We start from the raw sequence: 27631 nt of genomic DNA on the forward strand, positions 1-27631 counted from the left end.
GCGTATTGAGTAAGGTCTTTTATGAAAGCCAGTAACACTGGTGCTCACTATCATTGTGAAATGTCTGTACTAACCCTATCTGAGGAATTATGCAAAAAGAAAAGGAGGACTTGTGGCACCTGAGAGACTAAAAAATTTATTTGAGCATAAGCTTTCGTGAGCTACAGCTCACTTCATCAGATGCATTTTTTTTCCCACTGAATGCATCCGATGAAGTGAGCTCACGAAAGCTTTTGCTCAAACAAATTTGTTAGTCTCTAAGGTGCCACAAGTCCTCCTTTTCTTTTTGCGGATACAGACTAACACGGCTGCTACTCTGAAACCTGAGGAATTATGGATACTCACTGATATTATGCTTTAAAGTCTGTGACCAAACAAAAGGAGAAACAGGTTTTCTCCCAGCCAGGCGGGAAGGCTACTTTCTACCTGCCTCCAATGTAAATTAAGCATTATGGAATCAAAACAATGGAAGCTCATTTACATACAAATCAGCTGGGGGATGGGCAGTCCACACAGGAAGGGAGGAACAGCAGGCATTCATCCTGCCTCTTGAAACAATCGACTCTGGGTAATCTAAGGGGGCAAAGAGACATTTTAGTTATCCTTCACCTGAAGAGACAAGGAAACCAAGCCCTCGGAGCTCTGTGTTGGATCCTGGCTAGGAACTGACTGGCCATGCTGGGAGAAAGACTGAGGTGAGAAAACTTACTTGGAACAAAAGACTCCGGTCTGTTGTTAGGTGTTAGTCTTAGCAGAGGATTTTTACTTGTTTGTCTGTAACCACTTCTGCCTCAATTCCTGCTACTTGGTATCGCTGGAACGTCTGCTCTTTGGTAATAAACTTGATCTTGTTTTATAACCAACCAGCTCAGCACAGTGTTTCAGCCTGAAGGGTACAATCCTCAGCTGCGTGAGTGGGCTGGTGCTGTGGACTGTCTCTCTCTGGGAGCAGGGGACTTGCTGAGGTGCTGTGAGGGCTCCAGTGTGGAGCTGAGCACTGCAGAGGATGCGGGCTGGAGGAGATCCAGGCTCTAACAAGCCAGGAGGCCATTGTGCGGAAAGCAGGCTGCTGGTGGCAGGGCTCTGAGCCAAAGCTGCACAGTACAGGAGCACCCAGCGTGATAGGGCAGGCGGTGACCGAACCCCTTCCTGCTCTGGCTGAGCCCCCAAAGTGTCCCACATGCCAGCCTGACAATACTGGAAAATGGAGCCTTTGGTTTGTGCTCAAGACAGGGAGCACAGAGGCATAAGCAGGGCAAGCGCCTCTCCACCCAAGCTTCAGGGGAACATCCAGGAGGGTGAGATGGTAGGTCAGTCTCCATCCCCACTTGAACTATCGCCTGTTTGATGAGACAGCCTAGGGGGCCAAAGAGCTAACGGGAGGCAATTAGGATGGTAGGAAAATTGGAAGCAGAGAGGAAAGCCTCTATGTCACATTGGCAACCCTATGAACCATCCTGTCCCCCAAAGACTTTTTAATTTCAGCATTGTTAAAGTATTAGTGAGGCTGTCAATAAAAACTCTTCTCCTGCCTTCCTAAGGAGGAGCAGAAGAGAATCCGGACAAAGAAGGCAGAGCAGGAGGCGAGGTTGCTGGAAGGACCGTTGAACCCAGGTGATTCCCTGCCAAGTATACAGCCCAAGCTGTTCTACCTTTACAGAGCTGCAGTGACGAGCGCAGCCCCTCTTAGGAGAAGGGAACACAGGCTGTGTTCTCCTGTGACTGTACAGACAATGCACGACAGATTTAATCACAACAATTAAAAAACAAGGACCTCCAGAGGGTTAGAAAATGAGAGAAGACTGTAGAGGGCTGGGGGGAAGGAAGAGGATGACATTCTACACCACAGGAAAGAGGAATATTGTTTTTAACAACTATTCGATTAGCTACCAGCGGGATTTTTTTTTTAATATGCAAAATGTTCAGTGAGCTTCAAATGAAGTTTCATGGCAGCTTGATTCTTCTACTCCCATCTGTGCAATACTACATTAAAATCAGCAGCTAGGCAATAATGCTTCCCCCTCCCCCTCCAATTAAGTCTCTGAACTCTTTTCCTAAGCCCTTTCTTTCCTCTTTTATTTTGATATGCAAGACTGAAAGGAAGATAATCCCTCACTGGGCCTCGTTATGGGGTTTGTGGGGGTGGAGGGGACAGTTAATTGTTCTCAAGGTGATGTTATTTCAGGGCAGTCTATTTCATTTAAGCACACGAGAAAAACAGTTTTTGCATCTTCTATTTGAAACGGGGTGGTAATACCGAGACAGTCATAACAGCAGTGATTTTGAATAAACAGAATTCTTATTTTTCCCCTAAATGATCATAAGCGATAACACAAATCTCCCCACAGTTGTTAACCACCCTGTCCAGGCAAAGAAGTTAATTGATCCGGGGAGGACAAGCCTCTGACTCTGTGCTTCTAGGAAATGAAAATAGAGCAAGAAATGACCGGGCAGAATCTGAATTTAGTGGAATTTTTGAGTTTTACTTCACTGCACACAGTACTTCGGGAAAGCAGGAAATCTGGAAACTGCTAGAAAAGTGGATTTACAAATGCCATTTTCCTCTCTGGAAGAATTCCTGGTTTCATGCATGGCAAAAGTCAGAGCTGAAAACAACTTCATAAGGGCTCAGTCAAGTGCATGGCAGAGCTTCACGCACAATTTGGAGGGACTGGTAGTCAGCCTGGGAGAAGTTCAGGGCTGGCAGGACAGGAGGCCTTGCAAGTCAAGAATGATATATGTTCACAGATCAGTGTGTGGCCCAGGTCTAGAGTCAAAGGACATGCTTGCAGGTCAGTACTGAGGCAAATTAACAGGTCTCTGGGAGTGAGCTAGAAAAGATCAGAGGGGAATATCCTCTAGCTTTTGGTTCTATAAGGAATTCTCAGTTTGTATTTCCTAAACTTTCATACAAACAAAAGCACAAAATAAGCAGAACAACATTCAAAGTAAAGAGAATTATTGAAGGAACAGAGGGAATGAGAACATGGGATGAAGAAATAATATTCTTAATCTGAATATCTTGGGTTGCCAAACCTTTTCATGTATATTCCACTGGCATCTCTTAATGCTGGAAAACCTTCCAACTGTCGTAGAAGATTCAGCAGCTGCTTGAGTTGAAGCCAAGACTTAAAAGCAATTTTTTAAAAGGCAGAAATGTACAAAACCTCGTTCTATCTAAATTATGTAACACTTTAGAAGATTAAGGGAACTACAAAAGACTGAAGCCCACAAGTTATCTGTAGCTAGAAAAAATATGAGCACACAGAAGCTATGCTATAAACATTTTAGAACATCAAATAACATAGATTGCATTGACTTTTTTTTATCCTTTAGATTGAGATAAAACAGCCATTCTTCATGAGAGGAGAATAAAATATTTCATGGAAAACAGGGTCTTTGCAAAGTTACCAAGCAAATCAGCACGAAACAAACCAAACCAATCGCATATAGCAGGTTAACATGAATATAAATTCTTTGTGGCCCCAAACCTGCAAATATCAGGCACATGCTTTATTTTAGTGTCATTGATGTGCACCATTGTTTTGTGAATCAGTGCCCAGGATATCAGCAAAACGATATTCTGTACTCTGTCATATTCACCTGATTACTTAGAGATATAGGGGTCTGATTCTCCTCTCACACAGAGCGTACAGAGTTTGGAACTCTGTTGCCCTTCACGGAATTACTTTTGCTTTGCACTAGAGTAAGCAAGATCAGAATCTGATTGATACTATGGTTAAATACCTTGGCAGACACTGAAGATACAACTGTTCCATAACTTCCCAGAATGCACTGCTTTCTAGAAAATCCACAGGAATATGTCAGCGATTTGCAGACTTGTGGCTGGCCTCAGGACTCAGGGAAGATGTGGATGGCATTTTTCTGCAGGTGAGAAAAACCAGGGTGGGTTTTGTTTCTGCAAAACCAGAATCAGGTAGAGTTTGGACCTATGTCCTGTTTCATTGGTGGGGTTCTGAACATGGTTACGGTCTTGGCCTTTCCATGTTAGGTACTAATTTACTACAAACACCCAGAAGTCACTGCTGAAGCACTCGGGTAACACTTTTATTCTTCTACTCATTATATTAGTTGCTGGCATGCAATCTTTTTCCCCGCTTGCTGGCTCCTCTTCCTGCCCTGCACTGTAGCTGATATGTATACAGTACCATGGGTCAGCACAGAGCTTTCCAGGCAAAACGATATAAGGCAAGTCCCTGCCCTGCAGGGCTTCCAGTCCACAGTTAGAGTGAACGGACAACCAAAGTGGAGGCTCAGGCAAGACAACAGTTTAGAAAGAAAGTAGATGCAGCCTTGATGGAATGCAGTTACCTGGGAGATGGAGGCTGAGGGTGCATCACGTATTTTAAATGAGTGACTTATATGTAACATATATGTATCTCTAGGAGCGTGTCTGAGAAATTAATTAGGTTACAGTAGAGGATCAGAGTTGATAGCCCCAATGCAGTTCCAAGAGGACATTGGAAATAGGAGATTGTGGTCATTTGCATGCAACATTAGGGAGGTCAGCACCCCAAAGGAAGGGAGACAGTGAGACCATCAATAATGAAATTAAAGGCTTTGGACTGTTCTGGATTCTATAATTTAGATTGGTAAAATGAGACTAAATTGTGCAGATATTAAAATAAATATGTCACCATGAGCTGTCAGCTGTTCAAGCAATCATGACAAATGCAACTTAACTGCTCTCCTCTTCTTCTTCGTTAGCAGAACCTCATTCATTTTACAAAGAAATGGATGGCATGTCCCATTAGCACAGAAAGTATTAGTTCCTGGGCTTCACACAAAAGACGTCCTTTTAAGTTGCCATCCCCTTCATTCAGATTGGCAAAGGAACTATTCAAATGTGTGGATGTGTGTTTTGGAGGTGCAGGGTGCAGGAAATTTATACAGTCAAACTCTCTGAATGCTTTGATTTCCTTCTTCGCTGAAACAAGACACTTGGAGTTCACAGAGACAGGTACATGAATTATCTGAACCAGAACTTTTCCATGTGCTTGTGGGGTGACAGATGACTTCACGATTGCGGAATTCCTCTACCCAGTGGTCAGAGTTACTGAGTGTGTGTGTCCTGCCTATTATGACAGCCAACATTTCCTTTATGACTTCCCGGGTGAGGATGTCTGTAAAGTGGTTTGAAGAATCAGTGCTAAGCATCATTACTAACGTACGCTCTGTATGGCCTGCGTTATTTCCTGTGTTTGTGCCTTTCGACTATATGCTATCTTGGGCAGGGGCTGACTGAGCTGAGTACAATGACAATACCATACAATGACTCTGTTACATCATTTCCTCTTCCTGAAACCCTTAAAGAGGCAGCTGTCAGTCACTGTAGAACATTCCCTTTACACCAGCTCCTAGCATACTTTGTATTGCCTGGCCTGTCGGCTGCACTGTCTGTTCATACTTCTCTGTGAAGAATCCATTCAGCCTGAGAATCTGCAGTGCACGCTTGCCTGAAGGGTGCTCTCATTAATCATGTAGTGCAAATGAGAATGAAGATGACTTTCACTTTTTATATCTAACCACAGCAGGGAAAATTATAGCCGTCCTGAAACAAATATTTATATTTTTCTCTGCATTGCTTTCAGGGGGACCTCATGTCCAATAGCCTGTTTGACAACATGAACTTTTAGTGAATCCTTAGGCGAGGCATGATGCAGACTGATGCTTATTAGGATAAAACACGCTGCATCACTAGCCTGAAGGTGACCATGTGCCAATCCATCTTCTTCACTTGATGGAATTAAATGCACAAAGCCCTGTGTATTATATGGAAATCAATAAAATCTCAGTGCCAAGAAGAAATATGTTACCATTTGCCAGACAGAGACTGGACTCCAACTGCTTAAACTCTAAGCCCCTGAGTTTTAATAACATTTGAGGTTATCTGTTTTTAATCTTTGCAAATAATGACAGATGCCCCAATAAAGTATCTGTCAGCCACCGCGAGAAGTCAAACTGCATCGGCCTTATGAAAGCATCATTATGAGAAATAAGAGGGGCTCCTCTCAAGAGGGAGAGCAGCTCCCTCTCCATCACTCACCAGGCAAAAAGAATGCCATCTTTTTTCAAGGCTCCATAAACTAGCAGTTGTTATGACTGCCAGATTGGTCAATCAGAGTGAATGTAACCAATTAGCAGAGATGGGAACCCAGCATTTGGACTTGGCTGCAGTATCGGGCAGTACGGACATATGCCAAGAGTCAGCAATGGGAACCTCCAGGTTTGTCTTGCCTTGATGAGTGAGTGAGAACTCACTAAGAGGGTGGTGAAACACTGGAATGCGTTACCTAGGGAGGTGGTAGAATCTCCTTCCTTAGAGGTTTTTAAGGTCAGGCTTGACAAAGCCCTGGCTGGGATGATTTAACTGGGAATTGGTCCTGCTTTGAGCAGGGGGTTGGACTAGATGACCTTCTGGGGTCCCTTCCAACCCTGATATTCTATGATTCTATGATTCTATGAACTGTGCGAATGTGACTCTAGGCTAGAGATTGTCCTTCTGCAGGCCGTACAGCACTCCTGCCTCTATTCTAGCAACAGCCGCTAACCCGCACTATCAGGAAAAATGTTTCACCAGGTCTAGTGCTCGGACCCTTCAAAAAAGAATGCAACTCCCTCACTCACTGTCCAGACCCCATCCTTCAGCCCAGGCCCACTGAGCTTGTCTGGTATTTTACAAGAGACATGTAAGCCTGATAGCAGAGGATGAATACACCGGAAGCCATGCTTTCCCCTGGCCTTGTTGCTGAGGCAAGAAACCTGAAACCATTTGTCAATGGGACAATGAGTGTCCTCGCAAAAAAATCACTCTAACACGAGGAAACCCTACAACGTTGTCGGTCAGAATGAGGAGTTGTTCAAATGACAGATTCCTCTTTGAGCGTGCTCCTTTGTAAGGGCTGCCTGACAGCGTGTGCTGGAGAGGCGTTACAACTAACTGTCCTTGAACAAAGAAACAACTACTACAAACCGGTGTGGGTACAGTCCAGAAAGTGCCTTTCTGAAAATGACATGGGGGCTGATCCAAAGTCAACAGAAAGACTCCTGGGCCTTGGCGAGCTTGGATCAGACCAATTCTGAACCTCCACTTTACCCCCAGAAGTCCACGGCAAACTGGCTTGCAAGCCACGAGATTGTGCCTTTTGTAGCTTCCACCCCTGCGTACCCTATCAGAGATCTGAAAATCAAACAACTATCTGTTCCTTCAACTCTCACCATAGCCAGCAACAAAGAGTCTACAACTGGGACTTCATGTATGATTTTGTTGATGAGACAAGAGATAAATATGACTCCAGCTTTCTCTCCCATGGTTCTATTGAATCTGTACTATAAGGAGAATGACTAGTCTGTTATAGCTAGGGAAATAAGCTATTGTATGGCATAAAGAAAAACCAGGAGAAGAGAGAGTGTGAGATGATACCATTTCACCACCACTTTTTTTACTATGCCTGAGCTTTAATTTTAAAATGTCCCCTTATTCATTATCCCTGCAGCCATTATGTGTTAATCTTCTGCTTTCTGTGAAAGGTCACATTCCTGAAATGAAGCTATTCAGTGAGGATCTACGTGCATTACCTATTGTTGCTACACCAGTGAAGGCATTTTATGCCACACATAATTCTTGGGTAAATATTTGGAGGCATGGGGGAATAATAAGAATTTCCAATAAACTCCCTGCCAATAGAAGCTGTTAGTTCGTGTACTGCTATCCAAGGCGCTGAACGTACTTGGCTGCATTTCAACCATGATCTGTGCCAGCCCAGCCCCTGCTAATAAGTAATTAGAAGATAATTAACATTTGTAACATACAATGGAAAACATCTGGGCCCAATAACTTATTAGATACCTTAGGCTGATTAATGGAGTCCAGCGTGAAGGAATGCAGTGGTACAGGCCCAGACCCCAGTGTCAGAATCCCATGAGATGGGATGGGCTGGGTTCACACCATGCCCATCAGAGGCTGGGCTCTGTACCTCTTGCAGCAGAGCATCCTCTAAGCAGGTATAAAACTGCCCAGAATCCTTCCTCTGCCAGAGAGTGTGGAGCTGGCTGAAGCTGCCCCCTCGGGGTGGCCAGGGAAAGGCAGGTGGCAGATACACTGCTGAGGTGCACCTTTTTGGATGCCTCCACCACATGGGATTCTGTAGAGGCCTGGCTGGCACTGGAAGCTGCATCCTTGTGTTGAATCTTTGGGGCCCGGGAGGGAGAGTGGTGGCACTGCAGGGGGAGTGCCTTCCTCACGTCTCAAAACAGCAAATTCTTGCGGGAGGTTATCTGCCATCGGTAGGAATAAACTGGCGGCGAAGAGAGAGGGAGAGAAACCTTTCTAGTATCAAAAACTCCCACCTGCATCTTCAATTGTAAGGAATGGATGAAATGCTGGGAAATCCCCTTATCTGTTTCACCTTGCACACTTCCAGCACTTGTCTTGGCTTCTATCCAAAACAAATGTAGCAAAGACAGCTGTACTAATATCAACAATTGAGCTTTGACTCAGTTCTCTCTCTAATGACTAACAGGGAGTTGGTGGTTTATGTGAATGCAAAAGAGTAAGGCTTGGCATAATTCTTTGCAATGCCGGTGGGATGGTTTTTGGCTATGTTACCGTAGCAAGCAGACACTGTAACTGAGACTGTGACATTGTGCCGGGTGCTGTACATACACATACAAAAAGACTGTCCCTGCACTAAACAGCTTCCAGTTGAAATGGAAAAGGAAGACGAAGGAAGCATTATTATCTCCATTTTATGTATAGGTTAGGCATAGATTCTGCCGCTGAGGACTCTGCCCTGCACCTCAGCATCCTTATGGCCCTTTTAGCTGCCTAAATACTGACTTGAGCACACAGGGGGGGACATGAATCTCCTAATTTACATGTCTACATTCGAAAATTGAGCCCTGCATTCATTTATATAAACAGAACTGATTTTTTCCCCAGTCAATCGTGGAAGGAACTGGCCACAACTGAGCAGAAATCATTGTCTTTAAAACCACCCGTCAGTTTTCCAGAAAAAGAGACGCTAACTAAAAAAAAGTGGCAAGTGTTAAAGGAGGAGAATCATTGATGATAATAAGAAGCATTCAGCCAAGTCTGTAATACTTGGGCTGTAAGGACTTCTCATATATCCCTAACATACGGACCACCCAGCTTGGGATGGTTCATAGCCATAGAGCTCTGGCCATGCTGGGGAAACCAGACCAAAACCAACATTCACGGGATGCCTTCAGTCTATCACTTGTAACCATGAAAATCCTCAACCTTGCAGATGCCAAGCCCCAGATTAAAACATTTCAGTCCTTAAATATTGCTTCCATTTTTCATTCCAGCCACTTCTTATATTTATCCTTGCTGAGTATAAACAGAACTTTATAAATTACTATTTTTCTGTTCCACACAGCAGTTCCCTGTTCCCCATTCTCAAAACGCAGGGAACCTGCAGCTAACCTAATGACAACAGCCAAGCTCCGAAAGCAATGCAGTGGTTTTAGGATCCCAGAATGCAAAAAGAAGAACAACTTGTCAAAGGTCAGGACGGAGAAGGAAGATCTCATTGGCCACGATGAGAACCTTCTACCCAGGACTAGGAGTGGCTTCTAGAATACCTGCTTTCCACAGGGCAATCCATCCAGGAGACAAATGAGCTATATCATACACATTGTAAGGAGAGTGATCACTTAAGATGAGCTATTACCAGCAGGAGAGCCGGGGGGAAGGAGGGGGGGATTATCACTTTTGTAGTGATAATCAAGGTGGGCCATTGCTACAGCAGGTCATCATGTGCAGTGTGCCAAAGCATGAGCGGACGCAGGCGCCTTCCACCTGCTTGTTAAACTCTCAAGAGACTCGTAAAGCAGCACAAAGCTGGGCATCACCATGTAAAAAGCACCAGTTAGACAAGGCAAGGCAGATGTTGTAACGACTTCTGCTGCTTACAAGATGATTGCCAGTTTGAACAGAAGGACATAAATTCTAGGAAATGGAAATGTTTAAAGGTCTTCTCATACCTTCCTTATTTCCTTTCAGATTTATTCTTCTCTGCACTTTTCTCTGCTCTCTGAGTCTCTTTGGCTGCTGTTTAAATGCCGCAGGACAAATTCAGCACTCTATTGACTTCAGAAGATCTATGCTTGCTTCTGTTAGAGCTGAATTGGTGTCCCCTGGATTATTGTATGATTTAAACAAGGAAAAACAATACATAATGCAATCTTTTAGGCAAAACACCCATTGATGGGCTGAAAAATGCAGGCATGATTTGAAAAGACCAATAAGGTGCTTTGTACCACCTTTCAGCTGAGCATCTCAAACCATTTTATAAGCATCAATTAACTCCGCCTGCCCTCAACCCTCTATTATTACCCACATTTTTCCAATGGCTGGCGTGAGGCTCAGCAAGGTTAAAGTGACTTGGTCACAGTCCCACAGTAAGTCAGTGATGACTTGGACCTAGAATCCAGCAGTCCCAGTCCCCTTTCTAACCATGAACCGACCTGCCACTCCAGTTCAACTCTTCTGTGCCTTGCCTTTTATAATGCTCGATGAGCTGTCCCCCATAACGTGCCATCTGAACATGGATGTCTGAATTAAAGCCATTACTCAAGTCTCAAACATCTCTACGTCACAACTGAAATCCAGCCCCATACAGAGAGCTCATATAAAGCGCTTATTCACTACCATGCCCCATACAAGAGCGGGGCTAGTCTTGTGTGAGCCTTCTGTGTTGGCTCAGTTTCATCCCATCAGAGGAAGAATAATCCCTATCATTCACTGATAATTTTAAGGCTTTGCTTGACCAACCTGCACCGAGGAAGGCAGAGAACAGCAGCACTAGCCTGATCATCTCCTGTCAGTGAATAACAAGAGACCAGTATCTGCTGAGCCTGAGCAATATCTATACTGTTGTCAGGAGAGGCCAACTGCTGCAGACCCATTGTCCAAACTTTTTAGCACGTCACCCATCTTATTAGCTGGGCAAGTGGAAGAAAAAGCTCACCCAGCAACAGATACTGAGAAAGGATGTCCCTTAACATGGGATATCTGCCAGCTCTCAAAAATGCAATTCATCCCATCAGCCCTTGAATTATAGATAGTCCTGTCACTCCAGTGGGGTAAAGCAGAGAAGAGATGGCTGAGAGCTCCGGGTACTGAGTGAGTGAGTGACAGCTGAGAATATGTGGTTGTTTCCCAGGGGAAAGGGATTAGCATTACAAACCAAGGAGCGGCTCTCAGATTTTAGGGAAAGAAAAAATGTTGAATGAAATCAAATAAAATAAGGAAGGATCCAAATTTTGTTTTAATTGCTTGCTAGCTCAAGAGGAAAAGAAAAGTTTTATAATAAGAGAAATCTCTGTCAGAAATCTCTGTCATATTTTATGGTGAGTGGATTCAGAGAAAGAGAGAGGACTCTTTGAGTCCTAGCGCGTGCTTTGCCATATATTCCTAGTAATCATTTCTGTGCTTTGCTTACTGGTGAGCCTGAGACATTAGAGTGAATTATTGACTCTCCTAGGGCGATATTCAGCCACGTACACAAGGTCGGCAAAAGGTGTGCGCCTCACTTAAATCCAAGGCTTAAATTCAGCCACAGCTGTCCGAAGCAGAGCACCGGTAAATATTTTCAAACTCCCTGGAGCTTTTACAGCAACTGAGGTGTGGAGTCATGGGGGGTGCTGGGAAATATTCTGTAAGAATTTAAGCCCTCTTTAAATCCCACTTTAGCATAGGAATGTGCTTTCACAAGATTCATTCTGCCCCTTTCTGTATGTACTCCCTTTTTTCCTAATCATCTAGATGGAGAAACAAGTCAAAATGAGGGGAGGGGGGTGCAGAATGCTTTTAAATACTGCACACTTTGGTTAGTACCTTGTTGGTTGGTTGGCTCTCTTTAAACCATCATCCAGCTGCAAAATTCAGAATCTGATCCAGTTTCTAAACTCCTGCCCAAATGTGTGGGGAGTTGGTTTAACTCATTCCAAGTATCAACACAGCCAGCTGCAAAATGTATGTCCTGATCCAGATGTGACCCTCCTAAAGTCCTGAAATGTTTGGATTGGGCACATCTCTAATTGCTTTACTATAATATATACTCAATACTTACAGCACTATTGCAAATCCCCTGCCAGTATAAATTGGTGCAGCTCCACTCGTGTCACCAGCAGAGAATTTGACCCAGAGACATATGGGATCAAGCCCTCCAATATTTCCTATTCTCCACAATACCTCGGGCATGTTCACGTTATATTTACCTGTACAGTGTTTTCATTTCTTTTACTTTATCTTCATTGATTGCGGTTAGGTCTGAAAGGCAAATGGAGCTGTTTTCCCTGCTGTAGCTATTCGCTGCTTGTTTGTTGTCTTGTCTGTAGTATTCTTCTGCAATAACCAAAAAATGATCTCTCAGAAACAAGGCAGTGTCTTTCATGCCCAAGTATCAAAATCAGACTCTGAGCCAAGATTCCGTGGATGGTGGCTATTTTACTGGCCGATGAGGTGCACGCTGAGAATTCTGGGCCCAGTACTCAGCATCCAGGACGGATATTGACTTCCCCAGGTGCTACCCCGAAGATCAGTACAATTCTCATTTGATGGTCTCCATTTGGTAGAACACGCCCTGTGAGCTGTGTATCTGCCTGACAGACAGGAGGCCAATGAAAACCAGCATCACAGTGGTGCCCCGTGGGAATTGGGGGTTCTCTACTCTCACTCTTGGTTTGTGTTGAGGGATATCTATTGACTTTAGTGAAGTGACTCCTGAATTATCCTGGCTTACTCAATATTTAAAATATTTTTATGGTTTAGACTCAAATATTTGAGGGAAAGAAAATACCTGAGTTTGGATCTTCCCTTTCTAGCCTAAGCAGATTGATAGCCTGCATCCCAGCCTAGCCTGTCAAGGCAATAAAGATAGATCTGGATTTAGACAGGATTAATGTCGATAGAACAATTATTTGCTGAAAAGAAATTAGCGTCTCAGAAACAGCTGAGATCCAATTTTAAATTACAGAAATGAGACTTTTATAGATATCAGCAATTAAGGTGTTTCTTACAGAAATAGGGTACTCTTCAGAGAACCATTCAGCCCCTGGGAATAGCTACTTGCAGTATGAACAGAAAGCAGAGAACACCAGAACATGAATGAGGAACCAGTTGGTAAGATGTGCCCCAAGCTGACTCAGACGCCAGGAAGTGTGATACACACCAAAAGGAAAGAAAATTATAAGAGGGAGCAGCAGCATACCTGCCCCTGGAACGGGCTCCAACGAGGGTCTCACTTCAGCATGACTCCTCAGGGTGTCGGGGAATTTAACTGATATTTAGAATTGGACCATTTCACACAGTGCATCCAAAGAGAAATGAATAGAGCCAGTTCCCATGGAAATAGGCAGATACCCACAGGTGCGCTGATTCCAGCAGGGTCCAAACTCTCACTCTCTCTGCTAGTTTGTGCAGAGATGCCATGATTTTTAGTGGGCAAAGAGGAAGGGGAGAGTCTTCCTCCATCTAGATCCCCATAAACAATTGGCCTCAAGTTAGTACAACCCTTCCTTCCACACTTTGTCTCTCGTGTCTGTTTAGATCACACGCTCTCCGAGGAAGGGACTCTCGGGCTGTGTATTGTATAACACCAAGCACAATGGGACCCATTCTTTCAGTTTCTAGATGTTACCATAATACAAATAAGTGTGTGTGTGCATGTGTGTGCAAGCGTGAACATACATTCATTTTTATGTATGCATAGACTTTCTGTTCCCATGGAAGGGATTGCCTCACATGTGTAAATTCTACTCCAGAGGAGTAAGGATTACAGAATTAACTAATGTCATACCTTTCCTGTTTATAGCGCACACTGACTACTGCACAATGAATCGAGTCCCAGTAGCATTATACGTTTATAAGACAAGGATAAAACAGGCAACTCCTAATGGCATGATGAGCAGCAGAAGCTGCTAATACTGCAGGGGACCATTAACTTTGAGTTAATGAGTCTCATCCTCTTCTCTTTGTACCTTTACCCAGAGCATCACCAAAAGGTGCAATTTAAGGGGCAGAAGAGTTATAATAAAGCAAATCGAACAGCCAGATTGTTTTTTTGCTGTTACTGTTCAGTACCTGCAGATGGGCCTGAAAAGCTGTAGGTATTGTTTAAAATGAAAATGATTCCTGGTCTTTGCTTGGACATCAAAACAGCGGTTCCAGTCGGGGATGAAAAAGCACTTCTATAGAACCAGGTACCCTGCTGCTGCTGCTTCTTTAGGAAGGAAAGTCAGTTTGTGAACATTTATATAACCTTCCACACAAAGTCAGTTATGGCATTTATAATGGCTAAAGGCATCTGAGGAAGAACACAGATTCATATTTAAAATCCAGGAGAGACTGAAAAAATACTATCTCAGAGGCTCCTGCTTCAAATGAATAATTATCACAATTAGCAGATTTGAATCTCATGGTGATGGACTGAAATTTGCATTGCATAGATCTCAGCATTGCATATCACAGCCCTTTGTGCTGTGATTTTTGTTTTATTCTGTGGTTTCAAGACAAGCGAGTCCGTGGGCATGGGCACACGCACACATATATGCGCATGCCTCCCTGCAAAGCTTTGCTTTGAGTTTTGGCTTTAAATCAACTAAAAAAATCTCAAATCAGGTCCCAACTCATGTCGAGGCTTGTCCTCACAGAACCTGGGACTGAAACAACTAACCCCGTTTTCAGTCACGCCTTTAATCATTTCAGTGCAGGTCTGTGTCTCGTCTCTCTTATTGTGGAAGAAAAGTATAACTTTTGTTATATATAATTTGCATAACTGAAGTCAATAACTGACTGTGAATTACAATGGGTTTAGTTTACATATAATTAAGCCCTTGGTCATCACCACCTTCTGTTCTCAGGCTCATGCTACAGCTAGGACAAATGGAGATTTTTGTACGGTTTGGATGCAAAGCTCAGCCCCTGGTACAGTAATAGGTTTCAGTTCTTGTGCAGCAGAGCTGTCCTCTGCTGTCACCAAGCTGATGCATCTTCTACAGAGTTAATTTCTCTTTTAATGTTCTCAGTGCTATAACATACATCAGACATATGAACAGTGTTGCTGTAAAAGATTCTGGAGGGCAGCTTTCCCTCTTCTTACGTCTTGCACTGATTACTGAGTGAATCGGGGGGCTTTGTTACTAAGGCACTAGGAGTTGGGAGACCTGTTTTCTATACGCAGCAGGACCCCAAATTTTGTGTCACCCTTGGCAACTCTTCACATGTCTGTGCTTCAGCTTCCTGGTGTGTAATAGAGGGACAGTAATGCCTACCTACTGTACTGCAGGAGTATTGTCAGGTGAAATTAATTCTATTCTTCTCTGTCTAGGTTCTTGTACCACACTCATCTCCATAGTCTCTGAGCACCGTCCAGCAGTGACTACATTAAACAAAGTGACTACAGCTCTGTCATATGCTGTTTGTCCTCTCATCCTCTCCCCAAGGGGAGAAGTGCATGCAGTGGAGTGTCTTGTCAGGTTTCTTTTTTTATATACACATGTTGCTCTGTGTTTATATTAGAGAGGTCAAGGGCCAAGAAACCCGCCTTGCACTTGGGTGGAAGGTGGAGAGGTTTGGGCTGGTCCCTTAGTTCCTGGGGCAGTTCATTCCACAGTCTCAGACCAGCCCCCAGGGAAGTTCTTTCTCCCACACAGACAAGCTTTACTCTATTGTAGCAAATGCCATTGTGCTGGAAGAAAAAAGAAGTCAACTTTGGTCTTCACCCCAAAGCTTCAGGCTCTTTTAGATATCCTGGGCCCAGGCCCAGGAGCACTTTGAACATAAGGACTGAGAACTTGACCTTGATTCAAAATTCTGTGGGGAGCCAGCGGAGAGAGCAGACAGGGTGGTGTGTGCCCAGAATCCTGTGGTTCTGAGGAAGCACTCTGCAAAGCGATTTGTGACGCTCGTGTAGATGGCATTATATGAATGCAATGCAGTATTATTACTTTATTAAGCATATTAGTGCCTTAAATAAATCTGAGGTTGCTGTCTGGAGTACTAGTGCTCTAGTCCCTTCATGTGTGATTACATTCCTGACAACACAAAACCTAGGCTCTGTTTAAATCCTCAAAACGGGGCTGGTGCAGAGGCATACTGGATGTTTTATTTGTGTTTACAGGAACAAAGCGACTGCTCTGCCAGAGTCCTTATACTGTGCTCATCGAGATCCCTAGGAGACTACGGCACATCAGCCAGCGGAGTGTCAGCGAACACCCATCACAGAAGGAAAATTGATCACAAAACAGACGTGGTGCTGGCAGCCTGGGATTCTCACCCTGGGTCCTGCCAATGACATTAGTGCCAATGTAATAGAAAGATTTCCGAGCTGAGATTAGTCTTTGTTTGCATAGTCAAGTCTTTGCTAAGAAGATTGTATAAGAAGTTAATTATACAAAACCATACAGTACATTATATTCAAGTTACTTTATGGAGTAATGAACTATAACTGACATTCCTAATTGGAAAAAAATGGTTCAAATCTGCTGGGAGCCAACACACTGGGAAATGTAACTAAGCGCATGCTGCAAAACCAAACAGTCTGATGAAATGACCAGACACAATTGCAAACTAGTGTTTTAAAATTGACTCTTGTTGCTTTTCGATTCCCCTCCATGTTTTCCTGTTGTACCTAATAGGAATGTAAAGCTTCATGGGCCTACCACCAGTGATGAGCTGCCAGAAGCTCAAGAACCGGTTCCTTCACTCGCTCCGGGTCTTCGGTGGTACTAAAGGACCTGCCGCCGAAATGCCGCCGAAGACCCGGAGCGAGTGAAGGACCCGCCGCTAAAGTGCCGCCGAAGGCTTGGAGTGCCGCCAGGGGTCAGTAAAAATTCACATGGGAGCCTCCCCAGCCAAGAGCTCAGGTGGGATGGACAGGACGGTCCCACGGGTCACAACCTGTCCATCCCACCTGAGCTTCTCCACCCCTTTAACAACCGGTTCTAAACCGGCTTCAAAATTTAACAACTGGTTCGTGCGAACCGGTGCGAACCGGCTCCAGCTCACCACTGCCTACCACTAATAAATGTTTGTGTGCCCAGCCTATGCATGCTGGTCAGGAGTTTGCAAACAGCCAGTTATAACTACTTGTGTGCAGACTGCAGTCTCAAGAAGCAAGACCTTGCTCTTTATTCTCTTCCTGAGATCAACAAGAAGCAGCTCAAACAAAACAGTAAAGTTCCCCAAAGTGAGAACTGAGAATTGCAAGTAATGTCACTTGTGTAGTAGGGGAAATCTGCTAGACTTTACATATGTGTTTTTCTGCAGAGGCTAGGACCAATGAATGTGTCCTGTTAGCATTTGGGGAATTAACGGAATATGTACAATGCTGTCTATTTTCACTGAAGAAAATCTTCATTCCAAACTGCTGTTTTGGGCGGCAGGCTGCATGCACCATGTAATAGTAAGTTTTATAAATGTGATGTTTATTTTAAAACCAGAAATGACAGTGCAGGTAGACGTGCTGACACTTGGACTGGGTCATGGTACAAGCTCGGCTCTCTCGGTAGCACCTCAGAGCACCTGGTGCCTCACTGAAATCACCAAGAAGGGAAAAGCTTCTGCTTTGTTCCTGTCAAATTGCAAATCAGGTAGTTACCCTCTGCCCATTGAAGTTTCAGTTGTACACAGAATTCTTCTACATTTCTTTTCCTAAACTGCTGTATACTCTTCACCGTGTGCTATTAAACCAGAGCCGTGATACAGTCCAGAGCTGGCCGCATTTCATTTGTGAGTGACGTGATCTACCGTCTGTACAGCGGTTTTGCTGTCTCTCAGGATGGAAGGAGTTACAAAAATGCCAAGTGTTGATTCTTTAGCAATAATTCTAACTATATTCACTGTCTGAGCCACCACTTTATAATGAGTTGTAGGGTCATCAATGGGGATTGCACATAGCTGAAGTTTGTACTTTGGTGCTCTGAATCCTAATTGAGTTAAAGGAGTTAGCGAGGGTGGTTGTAGTGTTTTCCCCTTTAGGTTCACCCCCTGGTGGGGAGTAACATGACACACTTTGCCCCTGCACTACACAGGCATGTGTGCAATATTACAAAACACTTTTACTGCAAACGAAGCTCAACAATTAATCAAATGACTCATTTCAATTAACAGAATCAAAATTTTGAACTCGGAAAGCCCATCGGGGAAATAGAGGGCCTAGGACAAAAAAACATCCCCATGACACCCCAAAGGAAAAATATTGGTTTGATCTATTAGCCCTAACAAGTTTTCTCTCTTGGTAAACTATTCTGCAGAGCCTTGGGAGGGATTTTATGTAAATGGTGAAGTCTTTCAAGCGAGCATTGATATTTCAGCCAGTTTTCTTTAAACAAATAATACCTGGAGTGTCACTGGAATTTACCCCAATTAAACTTCAATTAAATGACAATTTATGATTTCATTTTAAATTCCATTTAAGGTAGCTGCACTCAAATATGTTTATTGAAACCAATTCCTAGTTCATTTAATCGGTAAGCGCTGTGGAGATGAGCAAGGTGATGTGGGTCTTCAACGTGCTAGCTTTGTAGCTCCGGACTGTGTCACAAGTCAAATGAGTTTAGCACATGCTCAGCCCAGCATTGCGTGGATGCTGTCCACATCACAATGCTGCTGGAAATGTAAATGGTCAGCCACTGCTCAGCACAGGGACTGCTGCAGTGTAAGGCTGAAGAAAATTGCAGAGCTGGGTGGGAATCAGAATATCAATATGGGACAGCAATACTATCTAAGATCAGGGTCCCGTTGTGCTAAACTTTCCACATGCACATATAGTTAGAGGTGGTCCTTGTCCTGTATTTATTATAATTTAAACAGACAGACAAACAACAGCAAGGGAAACAGACATGCCCAAGTTCACACAGCAGGTCACTGGCATCAGAATGCATGTTTCTTGGTTTCCAGTCTAGTAGCTTAGTCCCTGGACCATGCCGCCTCTCTAGCAGGAGATAGCAGAGGGTCTGCAGGAGAGGACTGAGGGGAATCATCTATGTTGTTTGGATAGAGGTAGTACTAGACCAGCAAAATGACACTCCTGTTAAACTGCGCGAGCTTGCAATGAAACTTTGCATAATCTCAGAACTCCCCCTGGGTCCAGTTACTGCTGAGGTAGTAGCCTCTTAATTCTATAGCAACAAACTTTGTGCACAAATCTAGACAAAAATTAATTGTCACTGACTGTTCTGAATGTACTGCCCAGGACAGAGAACCAGCTCTGTGCTCAGTTGGTTGCCTAAATAGCATCTTTTTAAAATTTGGAGAGCAGGCAGTAACAGAGAAACGTTATGGCCTCAGCCCTGTTCAAACACCATCAGCCTCAGCTCGCCGCTGCAAAACCATGACTTCAGTGGAGTTAGTCTGGATTTACATTGAGATAAGTGAGAGTAGAATTTGTCCCACTGTGTTTTTGAAGCTTTTATTTATCTGGTTAAACGTCTCCAAGGGAAAATGTATCATACTTGTGTTGGTTCTCAGTGTGAGTCATTCTGGATCATTGGATAAACAATATTGCAATATTTTTATTATTTATGTCAGGCTCACTGACCTGCCATCTATTGGAGGCACTGTATAAATCTTTTCAGACCACAATTTTACAGCTGAAAGACTGACCTAAAGAAAAGAATGCTATCACAGCCAGCAACAGATGGACAGAGGGACAAGAGGAAGGTATTCCAGGAAAAGTGGCTACCACTTTACATACTTTATTAGGGGAGGGAAAAGAGAAGAATTTTAAATAGCAGAAACTAATGCTATAGGTTATGAAATGTGTGACTGTGATTTAGAAATGAGCACCAAGGAGAGGATTGCCGTGTTTTCCAGCTGGGTTGCTAGAGTTATGTTTTGTAGGTGGACTGCATACATCACTATATTTCATGTGTACTTTCATTTCCTGCTGAACTTGAAGAGCGGCACTTCATTTATACATTGTGCTATACAAATAGAATTTAAAGTGTGATGGTTCTTCTCTAGAAAGTGTCATTGTGGGGCTCAGTGCTGGTCTCTACAATGATCCCATACCAGGCTTGCTCTGTTTAGGTGAAATTCACCTGTGCACAGGGAGTCGGCACAAAAGCCTGTGCACTACCTAAGCTCTGTTTGAGGGCTGCACACATGTGAATTTCACCCATAATGAGTAAAAATGATCAGCCATGCTGCTGAGTTTGCCAGCCCTGCAAACTCACTCTGGGATCTAGCTGTCAAACGGCTCATGCATCTGTATCACAGATTCTGCAAGGCCAAAATCTTCAATGGCCAGGGCTAACTGGGAATATAATTTAGCTCTGGAATTGGAAATTACTTAGCTGTGTTGCTGAGGATTTTGACCCAGCATAGACTCCAGATCACTCTCCTATATCTCTGTTGGCTCAGCAGTGCTAGCAGGAGTTATTTTTGCCATTGAATACATGAGAAGCAGATCTGTTGAGTAAGAATAGGTCATTTTTACAGGTTCCAGAGTAGCAGCCATGTTCGTCTGTATCCGCAAAAAGAAAAGGAGGACTTGTGGCACCTTAGAGACTAACAAATTAATTTGAGCATAAGCTTTCATGAGCTACAGCTCACTTCATCGGATGCATTCCGTGGAAAATACAGTGGGGAGATTTATATACACAGAGAACATGATACAATGGGTGTTACCATACACACTGTAACGAGAGTGATCAGTTAAGGTGAGCTATTACCAGCAGGAGAGTGGAGTGGAGGGGGGACACGGGTGGGGGGGGACCATTTATAGTGATCATCAAGGTGGGCCATTTCGAGCAGTTGACAAGAATGTCTGAGGAACAGTGGGGGGTGGGGGTGGGCGGGAATAAACATGGGGAAATAGTTTTACTTTGTGTAATAACCCATCCACTCCCAGTCTTTATTCAAGCCTAAGTTAATAGTATCTAGTTTGCAAATTAATTCCAATTCAGCAGTCTCTCGTTGGAGTCTGTTTTTGAAGTTTTTTTTGTTGAAGAATTGCCACTTTTAGGTCTGTAATCGAGTGACCAGAGAGATTAAAGTGTTCTCCAACTGGTTTTTGAATGTTATAATTCTTGACATCTGATTTGTGTCCATTTATTCTTTTACATAGAGACTGTCCAGTTTGGCCTATGTACATGGCAGAAAGTAGAATCACACTTAAAGAAAAATTTTGAGCAGTTCTTTAATAGTTTTTAAAGAGGGAGCAAGGCCTTTATCTGGTAGAAAGGTCATTTACTAGTCAATACAGTGATTTAACTTCTTTATACATTTAGAAAGGAAAGAAACAACCCGTGTTGTTGACATACGCACGTGGCCAGGTGGGGATTTCTTTTATTAAATATGCTGTACCAAACACTGAGTTGCACATTGTGGTTGAGATATTTTTGAATTGACCTCAGAGTCCAATGTTTGCTTTAGCTTAGCACTTGTAATAAAGTGTAGCTGTAAACAAACACAAACACACACACACACCATTTTGTCATCAGTTCTTGGGAACAGCAGCATTTAATCCAAACAAGCATTACCACTTTACCACACTTCATAGGCGCGGGAACTAGGGGTTCAGGGGGGTTTACACAGGGCCCTGGCCGACGGCCCCGTGCCCCGCTCCTAGGGCTCCGCTTTCAGGGCCCCAGGGCCAGGGCTCTGCTCCCAGGGTCCCAGCTGCCATCCCTGCTTCCAGGGTTCCACTCCTGGCCATATGCCCGCACCCCAGCTGTGGCCCCAGCCACATCCCCATGCCTGCCCCAAGCTGTGGCCCCAGACATGGCCCCTTACCGCTGTCAGGGTCTCCCCTCCCGGAGACACAGCCCTGCTCCCAGCCCCAGCTCTTGGGAATGTGGTGGGGGCATGGACAGAGATGGGGGGGGCATGAGGTAATAAGTAAAAACTGTTTTCAGTACCCCCACTATTCCAATGTCACTGCCACCCTTGATATGTTCAACAGACTATAACAAAACATGGCAGCTAGTGAATGCTGGGATTGCCATTAACGCCACAGACCACATATGATGAGGTGAAGTAGCAACGAATGTCTTGAAAATGAAGCACAATTATAGTAGCAAAGGAGTCTCACCCTGTTTGTGAAGCAAAATTGATTCTGCCCTATCAATCTGTGTAGATTTCTGATGGCATCATAATGCTGCCTAGTTGTCTAATGGATTCTAGCTAGCTGATCCCCAAGGATTTGAGTTAATGCTCATTTTGTTTTGCAAACTGTATCGAGTAGGTATCCTTTACCATTAATCAAAAGCAAACGGAGAGCTAAGCAGTTTAATTAACAATTTAGGAGTTTAGAATGGGGATTATTTTAAACAAAAAATACTCCAAACCAAAAGGGGGTGGTGGTTGTTTTGTTTTGCTTTAAATTGTACCTCTCCTCTGGTTGTCAAAGCAGTTCAAAAATGCCATTTCACAGTCACATCTAGTGCTTTCATTGGTAAATAAATACAATAAAAATAATGCCTTTCATTTATACACTGCAGCTAGAGCTGGATAAAAATATTCAATTGAAACCATTTTTGACCCAAAAAATTTGAGTTTTCAACTAGATGAATTTTTTGTGTGGAAAATATCAGCTTCCCTCCTCTTTATTTTATTACTTTGGAAGACCACATCTCAAGGTCTAAGTGTGATATGTTCAGTGTAGCATGGGCCAAAGCATCTGCCCTAGTCCCCCATCAGTTGGAGAAGCTGTACGGAGGCTTAAAAATCACACATAAATGCTCTACCTTTCTAATCGAAACACAGTAGAACCTCAGTTTTACAATCACCAATCTTATGAATGACCAATTATATGAGACATTTTTCTGAAAAGGAAAAAAAATCACATAATAAAAGTAACATCAGGAGAGACCAAGTTGACACCCCCTCACATTCCAGTGCCTTCAATGTGCTGGGAATTGCTTTACCAAGGTTCTGACTGTCAAGGAGAAAGCTGCACATGGTACCGTATTGCTACTTGTGCACCAGACCTCCTGTAATTCTGCGATGTTCAATTTATTGAGCTCCACAGTCCCTACCGGGGTTGTACTCTAGGTGGCAATCACCTTTTTGTCTGCTTTCTTCCCAGTTCCTGACTTCATGCTTACATCCTTTTTCACATCACACACCTTTCCAGGGCTTCGTGGGGCCAACCGCAACATTTGCATTCTAGATCCAAATCCATGCTGAGGTCCAGGGTTTTGTGGCAGGCTCATCTCCACTGCCAACCTGCTCCGAGACCTTGGGCACAGGGGCATCTGCAGAGAAATCTGTGTTTGCTGTGCTAGCATCTATTTGTCATTTTGAAGATACTAAACTGAAGCTCATTTCTCAAGGATTTTTCCTTGTCAGGTATTTTAGGCTCACACTCTGCCTTTTCTCACCCACACTATTAATATGGGGCTAGGGATTTTTGTATACTGCAGGGTAAACTGTCGAACTCCGGACAATTACTTACAAAGCAATTTCAATGTAAATTATTAAAAGGCCAAGCTAACATCCTGTCGAGGAGTCCTTAAGGCCTAATGTAACCTTATTAAACATTTCTGTTGGTATTAAAGGTTACCTGTATTCAATTTCTGCGCTCTCGTCCTTCTCACTCTCTGGCATGTGTGTGCTGAATAATTAAATGAAGAACCAAAAGACACATTTTGGTGGGGTGGGGGAGTTTTGACCTTCTGTGATTTGCCATTTTTCTTCTTTTAACATTGCAGGAAAGATGCTCGTTGACACTCTTCAATGCCTGTAAGTGGCCTGCAAATAAACAATATTTTTGAAGCTGAATATGCAGTGAACAGAGTTTAATACTTCGAGTGGGTTAACAAACATAGCTGACATTTTTCAGCGTGGCATTAATAAAGCCAGTTTTGTGGGATGCCTTATGCTGTGTGATTAGGGATGAAGGAATCTTTTAAAGGTTCTGAAAGGGAAATGTCCTTAGGAGACGCACACAAAGAAAAGAAAAAAGAAACCTTGATGATGTTTCTCATGCCACTGAAAAGGGGAAGTCTTTGGGAACCGTTGTTTGTTTCATTTTCTTGTTTTCACTCAAATGGTGGAAATTAAAAAACAAGCCAACTTCACTGAGGGCTGAATCTCTCATTAATGCTCTTTGACCTTGTCGTTATCTCAGGCCAGTCTCTCTCTCTCTCTCTCTCTCTCTCTCTGTCTAGTGGCTTATGCTGACAGTTAAATCTTGCTTACTGACAGCTATCAGCAAGGCTGATTGTATTATTATTATTATGTGCTGGCATTTCTAGGGCGCTCGTTCTCATAGTAGCTTGAACTGAGATTTCCAAAGGATTCTGCACTTTGCAAACCCATCCTGCCATCACATGGAAAGGAAGTAGTTTAACTGCTCTCCATGCACAGGGCCCCTTCTTTATGACTGTATTTCTACAAGGACAAGGAAACACTCTGGAAAGAGGGCATGAGCAATTGCTATCGTTAACCTAACAGAACAGTGACAGACTGGCCCTTGCAAATACATTAAAACAGACTATTAATGATTACATGCCAACCAAGATGGATTCTGCCTTAGGCAGAGTACTGGAAAGCATGTGACAGGAAGGAAGGGACTGAGATAAGAAAGGGAGCAGGAAAAACAGACACTACAAGGAAAAGATTCTACATTTCAGTATGGATGAGGCCTTTAGTTTAGTTCAGTGAAGATAATCATGCAAATATTTGCTGAGATGTGGCAGTTTTTTATGGTTAAAGGGATCCGAAACTTAAAATTCATGAAAGAAAACCAAAATGACTAAATAATCTAACAAATGAACATGGCATATATTTTTTTCTACTGCCTACAGTTGTCCCATTGTCCTACTGTCTTATGGCAGATTTGACATTCTGATTACCTTGGAACTTCATACATAGATACAGTCTCGAATATGCAACTGAGCTCCAGTCTGAAATAAACTCTCCTGCCCATTCTGTTTGGTGCAGAGGCAATTTAATCATTAACAAGAACACCAAATTAAAGTGGAACACCAATTGCCTTGGGGAAAATGAAATTCCGAGGATTAAATTTTCATCCCAACTAGACTCCAACAGCAAAAAGCATAAAAATTCATGACTAACAGGACTGAGCTCCAGGGAACGTAAATTCGCATTTTAAAAACAAATTCTCATTAAGCAAGTCTTTTCTGCAGGAATATAGTGGCATGTTCTTTCTTGACAGTTTTGTCATATGTCACTTTTTGCTTTAATAGTGGAATAGCCAGTTGTCCATTATCCATTGTGCTCCATGCAGCAGCAGAGTAATACTAAATATCTGGACCATAATACCTAGAGCTGGTCAGGAACTTTTTGACTCAATATTTTTTGGGGACAGGGATGGTGTCCCTAGCCTCTGTTTGCCAGAAGCTGGGAATGGGCGACAGGGGATGGATCACTTGGTGATTCCCTGTTCTGTTCATTCCCTCTGGGGCACCTGGCATTGGCCACTGTCAGAAGACAGGATACTGGGCTGGATGGACTCTTGGTCTGACTCAGTATGGCCGTTCTTATGTTCTTTCATCAGAAAACTACAACTTTTCATGGGAAGTGGTTGGTTTCAAAGAATTTTCCATTTTAAAAAAATGTGGAAAATTTTCAAATTTGTCAAAGTTTACCAAGTGATCCAGATCTCTCTGAAACAATGACCTGTCCCCTTCATTATTTACCACTTCCCCAACTTTTGTGCCATCTGCAAACTTTATCAGTGATTATTTTTATTTTCTTCTAGGTCATTGATAAAAATATTAAATAGCATAGGGCCAAGAACCAATTCCTGCAGGACCCCGTTATAAACGTACCTGCTTGATGAACATTCCCCATTTACTATCACATTTTGAGAACTATCAGTTAGCCAGTTTTTAATCCATTTAATGTGTGCCAATGTTAATTTTATATCCTTCTAGTTTTTTTTATAAAACTGTCATGGAGTACTAAGACGCATTACAGAATTACTGTACTGTACAGAATTATGCTTTATTAAGTTTAGTGTATCAACACTATTACCCTTATCAACCAAATTTGTAGTCTCATCAAAAAAGATATGAAGTTAGTTTGATGGGATCTATTTTCCATAAAAATCATGTTGATTTGCATTAATTACTTTACTCCCCTTTAATTCTTTATTAATTGAGTCTCATGTCAACTGCTCCATTATCTTGCCTGGGCTCAATGTCAGGCTGACAGGGTCTGTAATTATCCGGGTCATCCCATTTACCCTTTTCAGAAACTGGCACTACATTAGCTTTCTTTCAGTCTTCTGGGACTTCCCCAGTTTCCCAAGGCTTATTGAAAATTAGATGTGAATGTTGAAGATTTCAAATACTTGAGACATGCCAGCTTAATTTCTACCATTAAACCGTCTTTTGCCAGAATTTGACTGGCTGGCTCCTTTGATATTTTGAGTCTGAGCTGATGTTGCAGTGAATTGGTATTTTAGACATGTTTGAAGTTTTACTGGACTGCTCAGGCTTCAGAGATGCAACCTCTGGCATTAGACAGGGTTACCTCTTACAATCCTCTTCATGTGCAAGAAACACTTTGAACACACATGCTGGTTTGGCGTAAAGTTGTTGTTTGAAGGGGTGGAGATTAGACTTGGGATGCATCCCACATGCTGTGAAACGATGCTTAAAAAGCATCATCTATTACAGTGGTCTTCAACCGGGGCTCACTGGGGGGGCCGCGAGCTGGTTCCAGGGGGTCTGCCAAGCAGGGCCGGCATTAGACTTGCTGGGGCCCAGGTCAGAAAGATGAAGCCCCACTGTACGGGGCTGAAACCCGGGGCCCCGCACCCTGCCGCTTGGGGCTGACGCCGAAGCCTGAGCAACTAAGCTTTGCCAGGCCCTCTGTGGCGTGGGGCCCCCAGCAATTGCCCTGATTGCTACCCCCTAAGGCCAGCCCTGGCTTACATAAGCAGAAAACCAGTTGTTGTCGCACAGGTGGGCCGTGGAGTTTTTATAGCATGTTGCAGGAAGGGCCTCAGAAAGAAAGAGGTTGAGAGCCTGTGATCTATTGGAGGATGAGATTAAATTCTGTTAGAGAATTTTGCTGTTAGATCACTAAACCCAGACATCCTGATCCAGCAAAGTACTTAAACAGGTGCTTAACATTAAGCCTATTCCTATCGCCACCAGGAGCCTACTCACATGCATATAGTTACGTAAAGCTACGCGTGCCTGAGTGCATTACGAATTGGAGCAAACATGAGCTGGAAGTTGGCGGAGGCAGTGTTACCACCTGGTGGCTGTTTGGTCCCTAGGTGAAGACATTTAGTTTGCCCACACAAAAACAACCTAGTCCTAAATGCATTATAGAACTTAAGAACAAAAGAATGTCAGATGTTCAGATTTAAGAGTCATGAGATTTCACTCTAAGGGTCTCGACTGGAAGAATATTTCCTCTGTGTAATATACAAGAATGAGGTGGTATCCCTTTAAATAGTTTGTGAGCCTTCCAGTGGTGCTCACCATGTTCTGTTTAAGAAACTGCTTGAAACAGAGTGGCAGTGTGCAAGCAGCTGGGCCTTGCGTGTTTGTGAACAGTTATGGAAAACATGGTTATGTGGAAAAAGAAAAGGAGGGCTTGTGGCATCTTAGAGACTAACAGATTTATTTGAGCATAAGCTTTCGTGAGCCACAA

The 27631-nt window shown here is 43.3% G+C and overlaps 1 long non-coding RNA gene across 3 annotated transcripts; it reads left to right on the forward strand.

Annotated features, from left to right (window-relative positions):
* Positions 1 to 510: 510 nt before the first annotated feature.
* On the forward strand, positions 511 to 17757 carry LOC140900076 (uncharacterized). Of its 3 annotated transcripts, XR_012155546.1 has the most exons (5): positions 511 to 695; positions 1542 to 1614; positions 3756 to 3891; positions 7552 to 7649; positions 15378 to 17757. It is a non-coding gene; the product is annotated as an uncharacterized LOC140900076 (long non-coding RNA). The 3 variants fall into 3 exon arrangements; XR_012155547.1 differs by lacking the exon at positions 7552 to 7649; XR_012155548.1 differs by lacking the exon at positions 7552 to 7649 and having other exon boundaries at positions 16170 to 17757.
* Positions 17758 to 27631: the final 9874 nt, after the last annotated feature.

The sequence above is a fragment of the Lepidochelys kempii genome, chromosome 18 (genome assembly GCF_965140285.1).
Source record: "Lepidochelys kempii isolate rLepKem1 chromosome 18, rLepKem1.hap1, whole genome shotgun sequence".
Lineage (NCBI taxonomy): Eukaryota > Metazoa > Chordata > Testudines > Cheloniidae > Lepidochelys > Lepidochelys kempii.